The following is a 12,183-nucleotide window of genomic DNA, read 5'->3' as shown; positions in this document are numbered from 1 at the left end:
CGCACTTAACACAAATAGTTGACAGTTAACCTAATACGCTTCGCTGGGCACCAACCACAAAATTATTGTGTTAATGCACACACACGCACTCTCCATGGTAAATAGATGCAATCATATGTACATATAGTACATTTCGTCGTATATGTATCTTTAAGATACGCTTGCCTTGTCGCAATCACCAAAAGTTTGGTTTTTCTTTTCTAGTTGCTGCACTGTGTGGCAATAGTTGACAAAAATGTGTGTGAAAAAATGTATTATAGATTGGGGAAAAAAGAAATAATGTTTCAGTTAAACGCACATTTTTGATGTATTTAAATACAAAGTACAGAAGTTTAACATGGGTAGAGCCCAAGGGTTTTTTCGATTGCTAAGAAGGCAATATGATTAATTCCTAAGATTCTATAATAAAACCTAATGCAAATAATTGTAGTCTCATTCAGTCCTTAACCAAACTAATTCTGAAGCCCTTTAAATGCCATAACTCAGTTTAACTAATTTTCATTCAGTTCTCATAGACAATCGTCACACAGTGCAGTGCATTGCATTGAGATAACTATGAGTTGTATGAGTATTTAAATTAATTGCTTCAAAAATATAATTAGTTTTGTAAGGGGGAATGGTGAGTTGATTGTTTTCGGTTGTGATTGTCTCTTGTGGAACTTACAAACATGGTTGATGTTGATTTTTGGTGGGAAACTGATTCAGAGCTTGAAGTATGTTTTGTTTTTGTGTTACCTGCAAGTAAAAAAGAGAGCAAAAAAGATATGTAAATTAGTGAAAAAGTTAGAAAAGATGGCAATCGCAATTTTCCTCCCCCTCATCAAAGTCTAGAAACATTTGACAGCATCAAGATGACAATTTAAACTGTCAAAGGCATATCACAGGTGTCTGTTGCTGTGTGTGGGTGTGTATAGATGGGCAGATTGAATACTAAATACAATATAGAGAGACAACAGACAGGTCAAACTTGGCCACATATCTCTGACAGTGGTAAAAACAATTGCGTATACGACGCGTGGCTTGCGTGAAAATTGCAACATTACACTCGCACACACAAATCAGAAGCTGCTTGCGGGGGGGAAGTTAGAGTCTCAAGTTGGGTTCGAGGCCCTGTCTGTCAGTCCGTCAGTTAGAGGAGGCCTGCCTGTTACCTTTTTGACATTTGATTGAGATTTGTTATCGGCGTATTCATCAATGATATATACAATAAAAATACACCCAACAACGACAAAGGGAAGCGTATATTTGATTGAAGAATGAGAAGATGCGTCTGCCAGACTGCGACGCATTGAAACAACACAACACAAGAGTAACAAATAAAAAAATGCTCCAACACACTGACCATTCCATTCATTTTACATGAGGGGAGTAAAACCGACGACCACCATGTCTACCTTTTTTCTCAAATCGTTGTGACGATGGGCCAGCCATCCATCTGACGCCACGCCACGCCACACCCTGCCTCCTTGCCTGCCTGGCAAATAGTTATCGGCCAGAGCCAGTGACATTTTTTGAAGGAAGCCTGTTACTTCTATTAAATTTTTCGCCAATGCAAAAAAAAAAAAAAACGAAACAAAAAATAAAGAGAAGCAAAATTCATACGTAAAGGCGGAAACTGGAAAAGCAGCTGTTGGTATATGGACCTCGGACTAGGCTGGCAACGTTTCTGTGTATTTTTGCAATAAAGCAAAGGCATACAGGCACACACACACACACGCATCCGCACACCCGCACATCGGCACATTGAGAAACAGAAGGTGGTTGGGCGCCAACATAGAGTCAGGTCTTTGGCCATGCGTACCTTTTCGATCCTTGTGTGACATTTGAATTCAGCGTGAGCCAAAAACTTTTATCAGAGTTAGAGTAAAAAGAGAGAAAGGTGGGAACCTGATGGCTCTGGACTGCTTCTGGTTGAATTTTCTTTTATACAACTTTGGCAGCTCATCCAACAGAATGGAACAGAACAGTACAGAACAGAGCAGGAGGAACGTTTGCGTATCTATTTTTTAATTTTGCTGACGAGGCACGAAAACATACAAACGCGCAATTGTTCCTCTCGTCCACAATGCATTCCATGGGGCTCCAGCTCTTCTCCTCTCCTCTTTTTTATATCCTGACATGTGTGCGTCTCATGCTGATAAGCAGGCAGCAGGCAGTAGGCAGTAGCCAAAGGATTCAAACTCAAACTTCCTACGCGATGCCAAATGAAAAGTTAAACTGTGTGACGCGCAATCCTAGGAGTGTATGTGTGTGTGACGAGAGGAAGGCAGTCCTCAATGGTTTAGGGTTAGAGAGTTTCGTCTCTTTTTGTGCCGTGGTTTGGCGTGATGAATATTTACTGCGTGCGCTAACTGCTAACTACCTACAGGTATTTTCATTTTTTGACATTTTTAATTGGGTTTGAGCCAATGCTAACCGACAACTGGTGAGGAACTCTCGGGAAAGGGCTTAAAATGAAGGGGCGGGTGGTTTAGAGAAGCCGCGAACAAGAACTGACAGTTTTTGCCACTTTACGCTTGTCTGTTTGGTCTAGGCGTGATGGATGATGTGCAACTGTTGGATGAGGACAGGGGTCTGAGAAGGTGAGGCGGCGGTCTGGCCTGTACACTGAGAAAATTTGTTGAAAATACTTGTTAAAGGCAAAGGAAGCATATGAAAGAAAGAACAAATTACACAATGAATATTAGATGGTGAGGTTTTATTGATTTTAATTTTATTTTATACATTTCAAGGATAAGAACTTCTAAATGATTTACCAATTCTTCATAAATGTTCGCGATAATCAAAATTCGACCAGTTGCAGAGGTCAAATCCTGGCTATTTGGATTGCCTTTGGCTAGATATCGAGCTAATTGATCACTTGCTCTGCCTTCGATTACTGTAATTCATTTCTAAGACCCTTTACGATGTGTAACAATTGACATTGGCAATTCCGCCCAAAAATACATCGAACCCTTCTCATTGACCGCTGTCGCCAACCCTCAACGCAGTTCTTTCTCCACCTTCCTTCAGCGCGTTTTCTTTCATTGCGCTCATCAAAATTAAATAAAGCTCAATGACAAACTTCATTAGCCAAAAAATCAACTGGCCAAATGCCAAACGCCAAACAAAAATAACAATTTGCCAACGTGGTCGTTGTCGGTGGTCGATGGTCGATGGTCGATGGTTTTAACCCACCAACCCATTACCAAGAAAAAAACCAAAAAAGCTTACTCTCTCCACCATGAAGCGAATGGAAACCCTCTTTCCGTTAAAAACCATTGTCCAGTTAGCCTTCCCCCAGAAATGATGTTAAATCTACTTTGGGCTAGAGCAAACGTTATGCTAAAAACTAAATTAAGATTGAAATGTAAAACTGAAAACGTTTTACACAATTATTGAACAAATCGAAATGGGCAAAAGGGCTTGGCACTGGTGGGAGGGGTGACAAAAGGTACACAACAGATCGATGGTCGGATTGAAGGGATATGGATATGGATGGTCTAGGGCTACTAACTGGCCTAGTCGTACAGCAAAAACCACTTGAAAAAACATGGAGCCAACCAAAAAAAACCCAAAAAATCCTGTCGCGACTTCAATTTTGCTTGAGTGGAAGGAGAAAAAAGGGGGGCAGCAGATTGACGATTTGTGCGAATCAGTCGACTGCATAACTTACAATTCCGTAAATATAAATTTTACCTCAAACTCAAAGCACAGTCTCTTCTTTACCCTGTCTATTTTCGGGGGATATCTACTAATGAAGGTTGTACAACATTTTCAATATGTGTGGAGGAGGGAGGGGATTGTGGGCGTGGGTGTTATGGTGTGGGCAAAATGTATTACTTATCAGTCCAGCATGCAGCTAAATAAACCAAAGAGAGAAAGGACAAACAAAAAAAAAAAATAACAAGAATAAAGAGCCAAGTCAATGTATGGAAATTTTTGTTCAATCACAAATCCAATGATGTTCGCTTCGACGCATTTTGACAGTTAGACAAGACAACGAGGGAGGAAGCCATGCCACACCCACTCGCACACACACACACACACACATTCATGATGTGGCACTGCTGTGTACGTTGCTGGAGGTAAGTTTGAATAGAAACGGGGGCCCACTTTGATGAATTCGCCTGGTTTCTGAATTGTTGTTTGTTTGAAAGGCTTGTCCCAGACCCCACCAGCCCCTTAGACTCAGCTTCTCTGATAGGCTCTACTGAGAAAATTTCTATTTTTGCCACTCGCATTTCCTGTTTCCCTTCTGCTTCCTTTTTTTTCCTGTAACCTTTCTATGCATTGCATTTTGCCCATTGCCTATTGCCCATTGATTTGCTAGAATATCCTTCTTTATGTTTCTACTATTTTCTTTTTTGGCTTAGCCTTTGTATCATTCTCGTTGTTGTTCCTGCTGCCGTTGTAGTGCATTGATTAGAATGTTTGGACTTGAGTTGGTAAATATTTTTGCTTGCCTGTCAATTAGTACACGTTAAGCTGTTTGGGTATTGTGTACACACTTCACTCAAGAGGTGTGGCATAAGGGGGGTAAAGGCCAGAAAATGAAGATAGTCTCATATAGAAGGTGGGGACAAAAAGCATCATCAAGAGTCTGAGATTAACAGTGCTTGACTGAAAGCCTTTTTGGTCAGAGAGTTAAAGTGCTAGCTGAATGCAAGGGCTTCGATTTGAAACAGAATGAGTGCTATCTCTATTGCTCGGGGATTATTATCCATCAACACATGTAAAGCTCAATCAGTCGGTATATTTAAAAGGATCTGTGTATTAATATGCATTCCAAATGTTGCAATAGGTTGATTAAGTTCGATGCTAAAGTTCGATCAGAAATTGTGAAATGTTTTACGAAATCTTCCTCTCCAAAACAAATTATCAGAATGTCCTCAAGTTGGCGTACATATGGGCTTTAAATGCCTATTCCTAATGCTATTTCTCCGCAACATAACTAATCATCAGTCCTTGATAACCACAAGAAGAGGAAGCTACTCCTCAAAAAGTCATTACTTTAATCGAATTCGTATTTTCATTAAATAAACTAGCTATCTGCAACGCCTACTAGTCTATTTAGTCTGCTTGTGGACGGACACCTTTCGCTTCGGCTAAAAACTTCAAAAGGTTTTTAGCCAAAAATGTCTAACAAACATGCAATTAAGTCGTTAATACATCATCGACAAAAACAACAACAACAACCACAACAACTGGATAGTAATGGGATAGCAGCAAGACTCAGGGATTAAAGCATTAACGCGTGCGAAACTTCCACAAGGATATGATATAGAGGATGAGCCATGGCACCAGCAGGCCACCAAAAACACAGAGTGAGAGAGAGAGAGAGGGTAGAGGTAGGCGGGCTTAAAAAGAAAAATGTAAAAACGGAAACGGAAGTGGCGATAGACAAGGATGATTGCAGACATTTGATTAGTTTGTTTGGTCTAAAAATATTCCCTCGCTGTGTGTGTTGATATGCAATTACGATATAAAAGTTAAACAAACCCCCCGAAGAATGATGTTAGCCACATACCCAAATACATATGTATATAGATACATAGGTAGGCAGCAGGCAAGCAATGTGATATGAATTCCAGTGGCTGCTCCTCGCGCGTATTTGATTAAAAACGCAAACAGCTCATGGAGATGAACTGGCCAGAATGCATACACACACATACGTGGATATATACGGTTATATAGTATGTATATCAAAAATTAACAACCAACAACTGGCAAAGTCCAAAAAGCAAATACTAGAACGGTGCAAAATAAAGCCAAGATCAACGCATTTGATACCCAGGGAAATCCTTTTCCTTTCATACTTAAGTACTGCCAAACTTTAGTTCAAGACTCCAGAGAAGGCAAGTTTCCCATGGCTAAACTAATGTAGTATTTGACTTACTATCATGTTTCTCTTGATTGGATGCCAACAAACTGTTTAAAAATGTTTAATAATCAACATTAAATAAACTTCTTAAGCGGGTTTCCATGTGTTTTATGTTGTTTCGTTAAGTATCATACATTATAGAAAAACATAAGATAAATTTGTTTATATTTTGCGTAGGCCTAGCCGAAAGTACTCTCTTCTGTTTGTGAAATATTGAAGCCAAAAAAAAAAGCGTAAAAACAACGACAGCAACAATTCATCAAAAGTTTACGTAGCACATTCCACATCCACCTGTAATAAAAATCATAACCAGGAGGAGGCCAGACACACACACGGCGACGACCAGGACAGAGAGTGTTGTGTCCTTCTACTATGCAGCACGCACATATTGAACTAACGACCAGGTGAGGTGGACGCGTTTTTTTTCGGCTGTCCTTCTTTCTTTTATTTTAGGATTGAGTTTTTTTAGAAGAGGGGAGAGCAGGCTGATAAGGAAGGTGTGGGGATACCAGCATGTCTGTCCCTGCTTGAGTGTTGTGTGTGTGTGTGTGTGTGTGTGTAGAAAAGGTAAAAACCAATCAAGAGCATCAATAAAAGGCACGTCAATCAGCGCGTATAGCGCGTTAGGCTCAGAGACCAAATACCCATACCGAAGAGCAAGCTATACCCCACATCCTAGACTCAGTCCTCACAAAAGTCCACGACTTCTGCGCCTTCTCATGCTCAACAAGCACGAAAAAATCATATTTCCTGGTCTGCCTTTTGTCTAGGCATTGGTAGCTGGCAGCAGGCAGCAGGCAACGCGGTTTTAGTTCAGTCAAGCTGTCATATCGACGCTTTTGCATGCCAGGCCAGACTTTTGCGTACCAAAAGAACCTGGACCCGATCCTATGAGAATGCCTGGGTGTGTGTGTGTGTGTGTCTGTGATGGTTACATATCATGATTTTTCAATAAATTCAATGTCCATACGCAGGAAGAGCGACAGCAGCAGCACTTTGCTCATTGAATTTTGAATAGCGGCATTGAAGAAGGGCGAGACTTAAATCAAACTGGAGGCGGGTGTGTGTGTGTGTGTGGAAAAGGCTCAAAAAAATCCTCAATACCATTTAAATGGTTTGCCAGCACTACACAAACAATGTTTTAAAATATAAACCATGACTATTAGCTAGCCGTTAGTACAATATTACTACGTAGTAAGTAGAAAAATCCTTTGAATCATGTTCTAATTACATTGATTAGTTTTTCAACACATACTAGTTTGACGTAGCACTATAGAACTATATCCCTTTACCAACACTGAACTTCTTCAACACTCATTAAGAGTAATGTATGTAATTGTAAATATTTGCCCCCATTCCTCATTTTATACATCCTTTTACATTAATTGCATTGCAAATGACATTTTGACGCACTTGGCGAATGCGTCATCCTTGTAATTCAAAGAAACTACTGATGTAAGGAACTAAATAAAACATTTTGCTTTTAGGTCAGGTTGCAATTAGTTCTATGATGTAACGAAGGCGGAGAATCAAATGCAACTCAAATGCAATTCATAGAAATAAGATTGAACTGTGCTCTAATGAGTCCCTGTTTCCAGGAGTCATGTAACCAAGGCAATCAGTCAGGGTCCCATCTAGAGGTGGGCGAAAGGTGGCACTTTTGTTAAATGTTAATTTTAATTTTACGGTTTCAGTATATAGAAAACAATGGAAAAGAGTAAATCTGTAATATTTTTGGAATTATCCCCTTACCCATCTCTAAGTTTAAGTCTTACAATCAAAAGGTCTATACAATTTTTGACTTCAATGGAAACTTGAAGAAAAACTTCAAGGACTACTTCAGGGACAGGGTATGAAATTTATCTTATTTAAAACTTTCGTGAAGCTACTGAAGAAGACAAGAGATAGGTGAATTATTGAATTGAAAGAAATGCACTTAGCTAAGTCTTTATTAAAGCATACTTAATACTTCCAAAAAAAAAGTAAATATCCTTCTTATTTCTGATTGACAATGACAACTCCATAAAATTGATAAATTTTCATAATTGAATTTGCCAACACAGAGCAAAAATATTTAAAGTAATTTTTTTTTTTGCAACCCTTATGAAAAGTGTGTGTGTCTGCCACGCCCACTTACATTTGAAATCACTTGACTTTTCATTAATAAAATTGGGAGTTGGCTTTGGCGAGTTGGATTCAGTTTTTTTTTTTTGCTGTGCGTTTTTTCTTTCTGTATGGAGCACAAAGGATCCAATACACTTCTGTCCATATATATATATATATGTATATTCAGGGCATTAACTAAAAGTCTGTGTGAACCCTTTTCGACGTCTTTGTTGTTGTTGTTGTATTAAATTTCATAACTCGTTTCTTTTTTTTTTTTTTTTTGTTAGCTTGTTGGGCTGCGTCAAGTGAGACACGCAAAATGCGGCTTACCGAAAAAAGTGAAACGAAGGTTCCTTCCTGGGTCTAGGCTAAAAATTCGCGACGATTCGCGGCACACACAAAACTTCTTTTCAAATGGCACATTGCAACCCCAAAAAACGAAAAATTCATAACTCTTTTTTTTTGCGTTTACCGGGTTTTACTTGTGTTTGAAATTTTTTTTATTTTATGGTTCCTCAAAGTTTAAACAAAAAATTGTTTTCCATACGCATTAATGCAGCAATGCGTGCGATGACTCGCTTCAGACATAAAGGACCTTTGTGTGGAGGAGGAATTGTGGACAACACGAGGACATCTAGATGCTTTAGAGTTTTTGTTGTTTTTGTTTTTATCTTGAGAGCATAGGTGGAAAGGGTTTCTTCATATGAGGTGCGTGTGGGTTGCTTTTGTATTTTAAATTGGTCTCACTGGAATTGGTTTGGGATTGATTAACAACAATCTTTTGTTTCGCATATTTCATTTAAAGGTTTAATCGTGGATATTGAGACAAGAAGCACTTTAAAAAGTTTGAAAACTCAATTAAGTTAAGGGCCGATTGTATTTGTGGGTATTGAAATACATACATAAATGATTTGCAAAGTTCCAAAAAAAGGTTTAAGATTTTTCTTCTTGCTTACTTCAATATTTGTCATCTATAACTACTAGAACAAATATACATTAAATTGGGCAACAAATAGAATAATTTTGTACAAAGGAATTACTTCAATTACACCTAAATTTCAGCTGGAAAAAATGTAATTTCTCTGTCCATTGGTTTTGTTAGGTGTGCCTAGATACCTTTTGGGACTGCAAGTTGACCATTAGTCCAGCTGCTGCTACTGCTGCTGCTGCAAATCAACATCAAGTAAAAGTGTCAAAACAATAGAAACCACATAGCACAAGCGCACATAGGACTACCAGACTAGACCAGAGAGACCCTTTATGCCACCAGCTCGGCCTTTCTGCCCAACGCCCTCTGCACGGCACGCACATAATTTATGCCTATGTACTATACAAAGAGAGAGAGAGAGTGAGAGAGGTTTGGGGATGAGCTTTGAGGTAGGGGAGAAAAGACTCTAAGGAGTCGTCTCTTTCCTAGAGCAACACATAAAACGCAGACTGCAGCCGAAAACGAAAACTGCGGAAAAATCAATTTTCTTTTGTGTCTTTGCCAGCCCGAGAGGGTGTTTCAAAAAGGGAAATGAACTGAGGAAAGCTTTATATATCTTGTATTTGGGGGTTGCACACAACCACACACACACACACACACACACGCACGCACATTAACACACAGGACCAGCTATATATACTATAATATATAGTCACGCACTTGTGCAGCAAATTGTCACCCAGTTTTCTATGATAGGTATGAAAAAAAAAAAAAAAAGAGAAAGTTGAAAAGGGAATTGCGAGAAGAGATAAAATTTTGTTTGTTTTTGGGAGCCTTTGAAGTGCACAAATGCAGCATAATTTTAGGCTAATGCAATTAGGCAATTATTAAGGCTAAAGAAATCTCTTATAATTGTCCTGGACAAGGATCTATATGGTGGTGGTGTGTGTGTGTGTGTGAGTTTGCTTAGACTCTCATGCTAATTACTTATGCCGCACGCATTTTTTTCGAGGCACTGAGGCGTATACACAATAATTTTTAGGACGTGCATTGAATAAGCTTCAAGGAACAGAGAACATAGCCACGAGAGAACGAGACAGAAAAAAAGCGAGAAAGAGAGAACGAGTATGTAGTGCGTGTGTGTGTGTGTATCTAAATGCAGCAAACTTTTGCACACGCGCCTAAAATAATGCTATAGAAAAATGTCATTAAAGTTCCTTTCTCTTTTCAACTTAGTCTCATTCTCTTCGTCATTCCTTGTTTCTCTGTGTGTGTTTGTGTGTGTCACGCACTTGGGCCCAACTGAACTGCCATCTCAAATGACGTAAGCCCAAAGGCAGCTAAAGTAAATTTCGGGTTTTTGTCCTGGACAATTGAACACAGGCGGCGCGCAGCAACTCTGACTGCCCCAAAAAAATGTTGCAACCCCCCGAAACAACCAAAAAAAACAAGAATGATGTGCCACATCTTCTTTGCAGTCCTCTTCCCTCATGTTCTTGCCACCATCGCTATATCTTTCGATTTCTTTGCCTAGTTGTTCTCTATGTGCTGCCTTTGTACATAGAGAAAATCCAAGATAAATACTTTTGGGGATTGCAGATTGATGAGGGAGTCCAAGTCCAAGGTGAGAGGCAGGACGCATTTGCGAAGGGGGTTTGGGACTTCAAGGGAAAAACCATTGAAAATGTGTCAAATTGAGGCGATTGGGTTTTTGGACATTTGCTTTTGGCAAGGCAACAGCAACAACAATATGACCATTTGGTGTGAAATCGAATATATGGCTACGTGTTCTGTGTGGTTCTAAATTGTATACCGGGGGTTGAATATGTAGGTGTGAATAAAAAGTAGAAAATTGCACAAGTTGCTTAGAAATGATGAATGCAAAGGAAATTTCCATTTGTACTGTAATTGTAAGATTTTTCGGAAATTCTGATTAATAGCTGAGCCAAGTAAAAGTTAAAGTAGAAATGACATTTGCAATGAAACAAATTTATGAATATTAAAACCTGAGGTTTTTTAAGAACTAAGGCATACATTATTCAGTCAACTTATTCCAAATGATTAAAAAACTTGTTTTAATACAATGTTTCTACCTTCAGTCCACTTTTGATATGATTAAACAGATTACTTTTGCTTATTTCGACACTTAAAAACACTCAAAAAGGATAAAATATTAAACATTTAACTGGATTATCCACAAAAAGAATCGAATTAAAGAAAGTTCGAGGAAAACCATAAAGGAATAATCAAAAAAAAACCTATTTTCTTAAAAATTTCTAACTGAAACAAGAAATTCTTTAAAGAACTTCAGAAAAAAACAGCATTTAAAAAAGTACTTAAGATTAGTGGGACCAATTCTAACATTTAATTTAAGAGTTATGACAAGTTATGAATGTTTCTTTCCTCATTTTTCAAGTTTCTAAGTTAATTCTATGTATGTGCGGATAAAACTTTTGTTTGTTGCCTGTGAATTAAGTTTTTCTCCCTTTAACCAGTTTGCCAACGTGTTTCTACATTGTGAACAATAGTCAATCGTCAAATACTCAACTCTCAACACCTATTTTGACAGAAGGAAAACCAAATGGGGAATCCTTAAAACCGGTTTGTTCAAGGATAAGAAAGGAACTGCAATTAGTTGTGCACGGTGCACGGCATGGCGCAATATGGCTCTATGCGGCACACGCCTGTCACATCAGCATCAGCGCAATTCTGACAGCTTAACAGCATTTTTAGTTCACAACCCTTGCAACCCTGTTTGGGTGTGCGATTGAAGCAAATTGCAACAAAGACTCAATGCTTAATTAACTGAGCTGAACGGAGAAAAACTGGAATGCCATGCAAGCGGCAACTGCACTTCATTGCGCCGGGGTTGCACACACTCACATTCACCCGGTCACAGAAAAAGAGAGAGAAAAAGACATGGAAAGGAAAAGCCTTTGATGATGCAGCTGCTGTTTTTGTTGCAGTCAGGGGATTAGGGCAAAGGATACCAATAATAAATCTACCCCTAACAGGGCGCCACTCGACTACTTGCAAAAATATGGAGAGGGGATGGATTGCAGTAGCATGCATCAAGGCTTCATTAACAGCACGTGCCTAAAAAGGACTTCTCTTCTTCTTTCAATATTTTTGTTGTTTGTTGTTGTGGCCGAGATTTTTCTCGTTTCCAATTTTTGCTGTAGTCAGTGAATTGCATTTTTGTTTTTGCTTGCACATGGGAGAAAGGCAAGAAAAGTGGCAGTGAAAAAGTGGTTGGCCATATGGGGAAGGTTAAGTTGATGAACGA

General features: G+C 38.9%; 1 protein-coding gene across 1 annotated transcript in view; it reads right to left on the bottom strand.

The window, feature by feature from the left end:
• chinmo (Chronologically inappropriate morphogenesis) overlaps positions 1 to 12,183 on the bottom strand; it is a 57,379-nt gene that overhangs the window by 13,896 nt on the left and 31,300 nt on the right. Inside the window, exon 3 of the mRNA XM_068294459.1 lies at positions 665 to 735. The gene's annotated coding sequence lies outside the window, so the exon portion shown is untranslated. The remainder of the gene's footprint in view (positions 1 to 664; positions 736 to 12,183) is intronic.

The sequence above is a fragment of the Drosophila tropicalis genome, unplaced genomic scaffold (assembly GCF_018151085.1).
Source record: "Drosophila tropicalis isolate 14030-0801.00 unplaced genomic scaffold, ASM1815108v1 contig_845, whole genome shotgun sequence".
Lineage (NCBI taxonomy): Eukaryota > Metazoa > Arthropoda > Insecta > Diptera > Drosophilidae > Drosophila > Drosophila tropicalis.
Note: the sequence above shows the minus strand (reverse complement) of the source record. Positions and strands in the feature narration are given on the sequence as shown.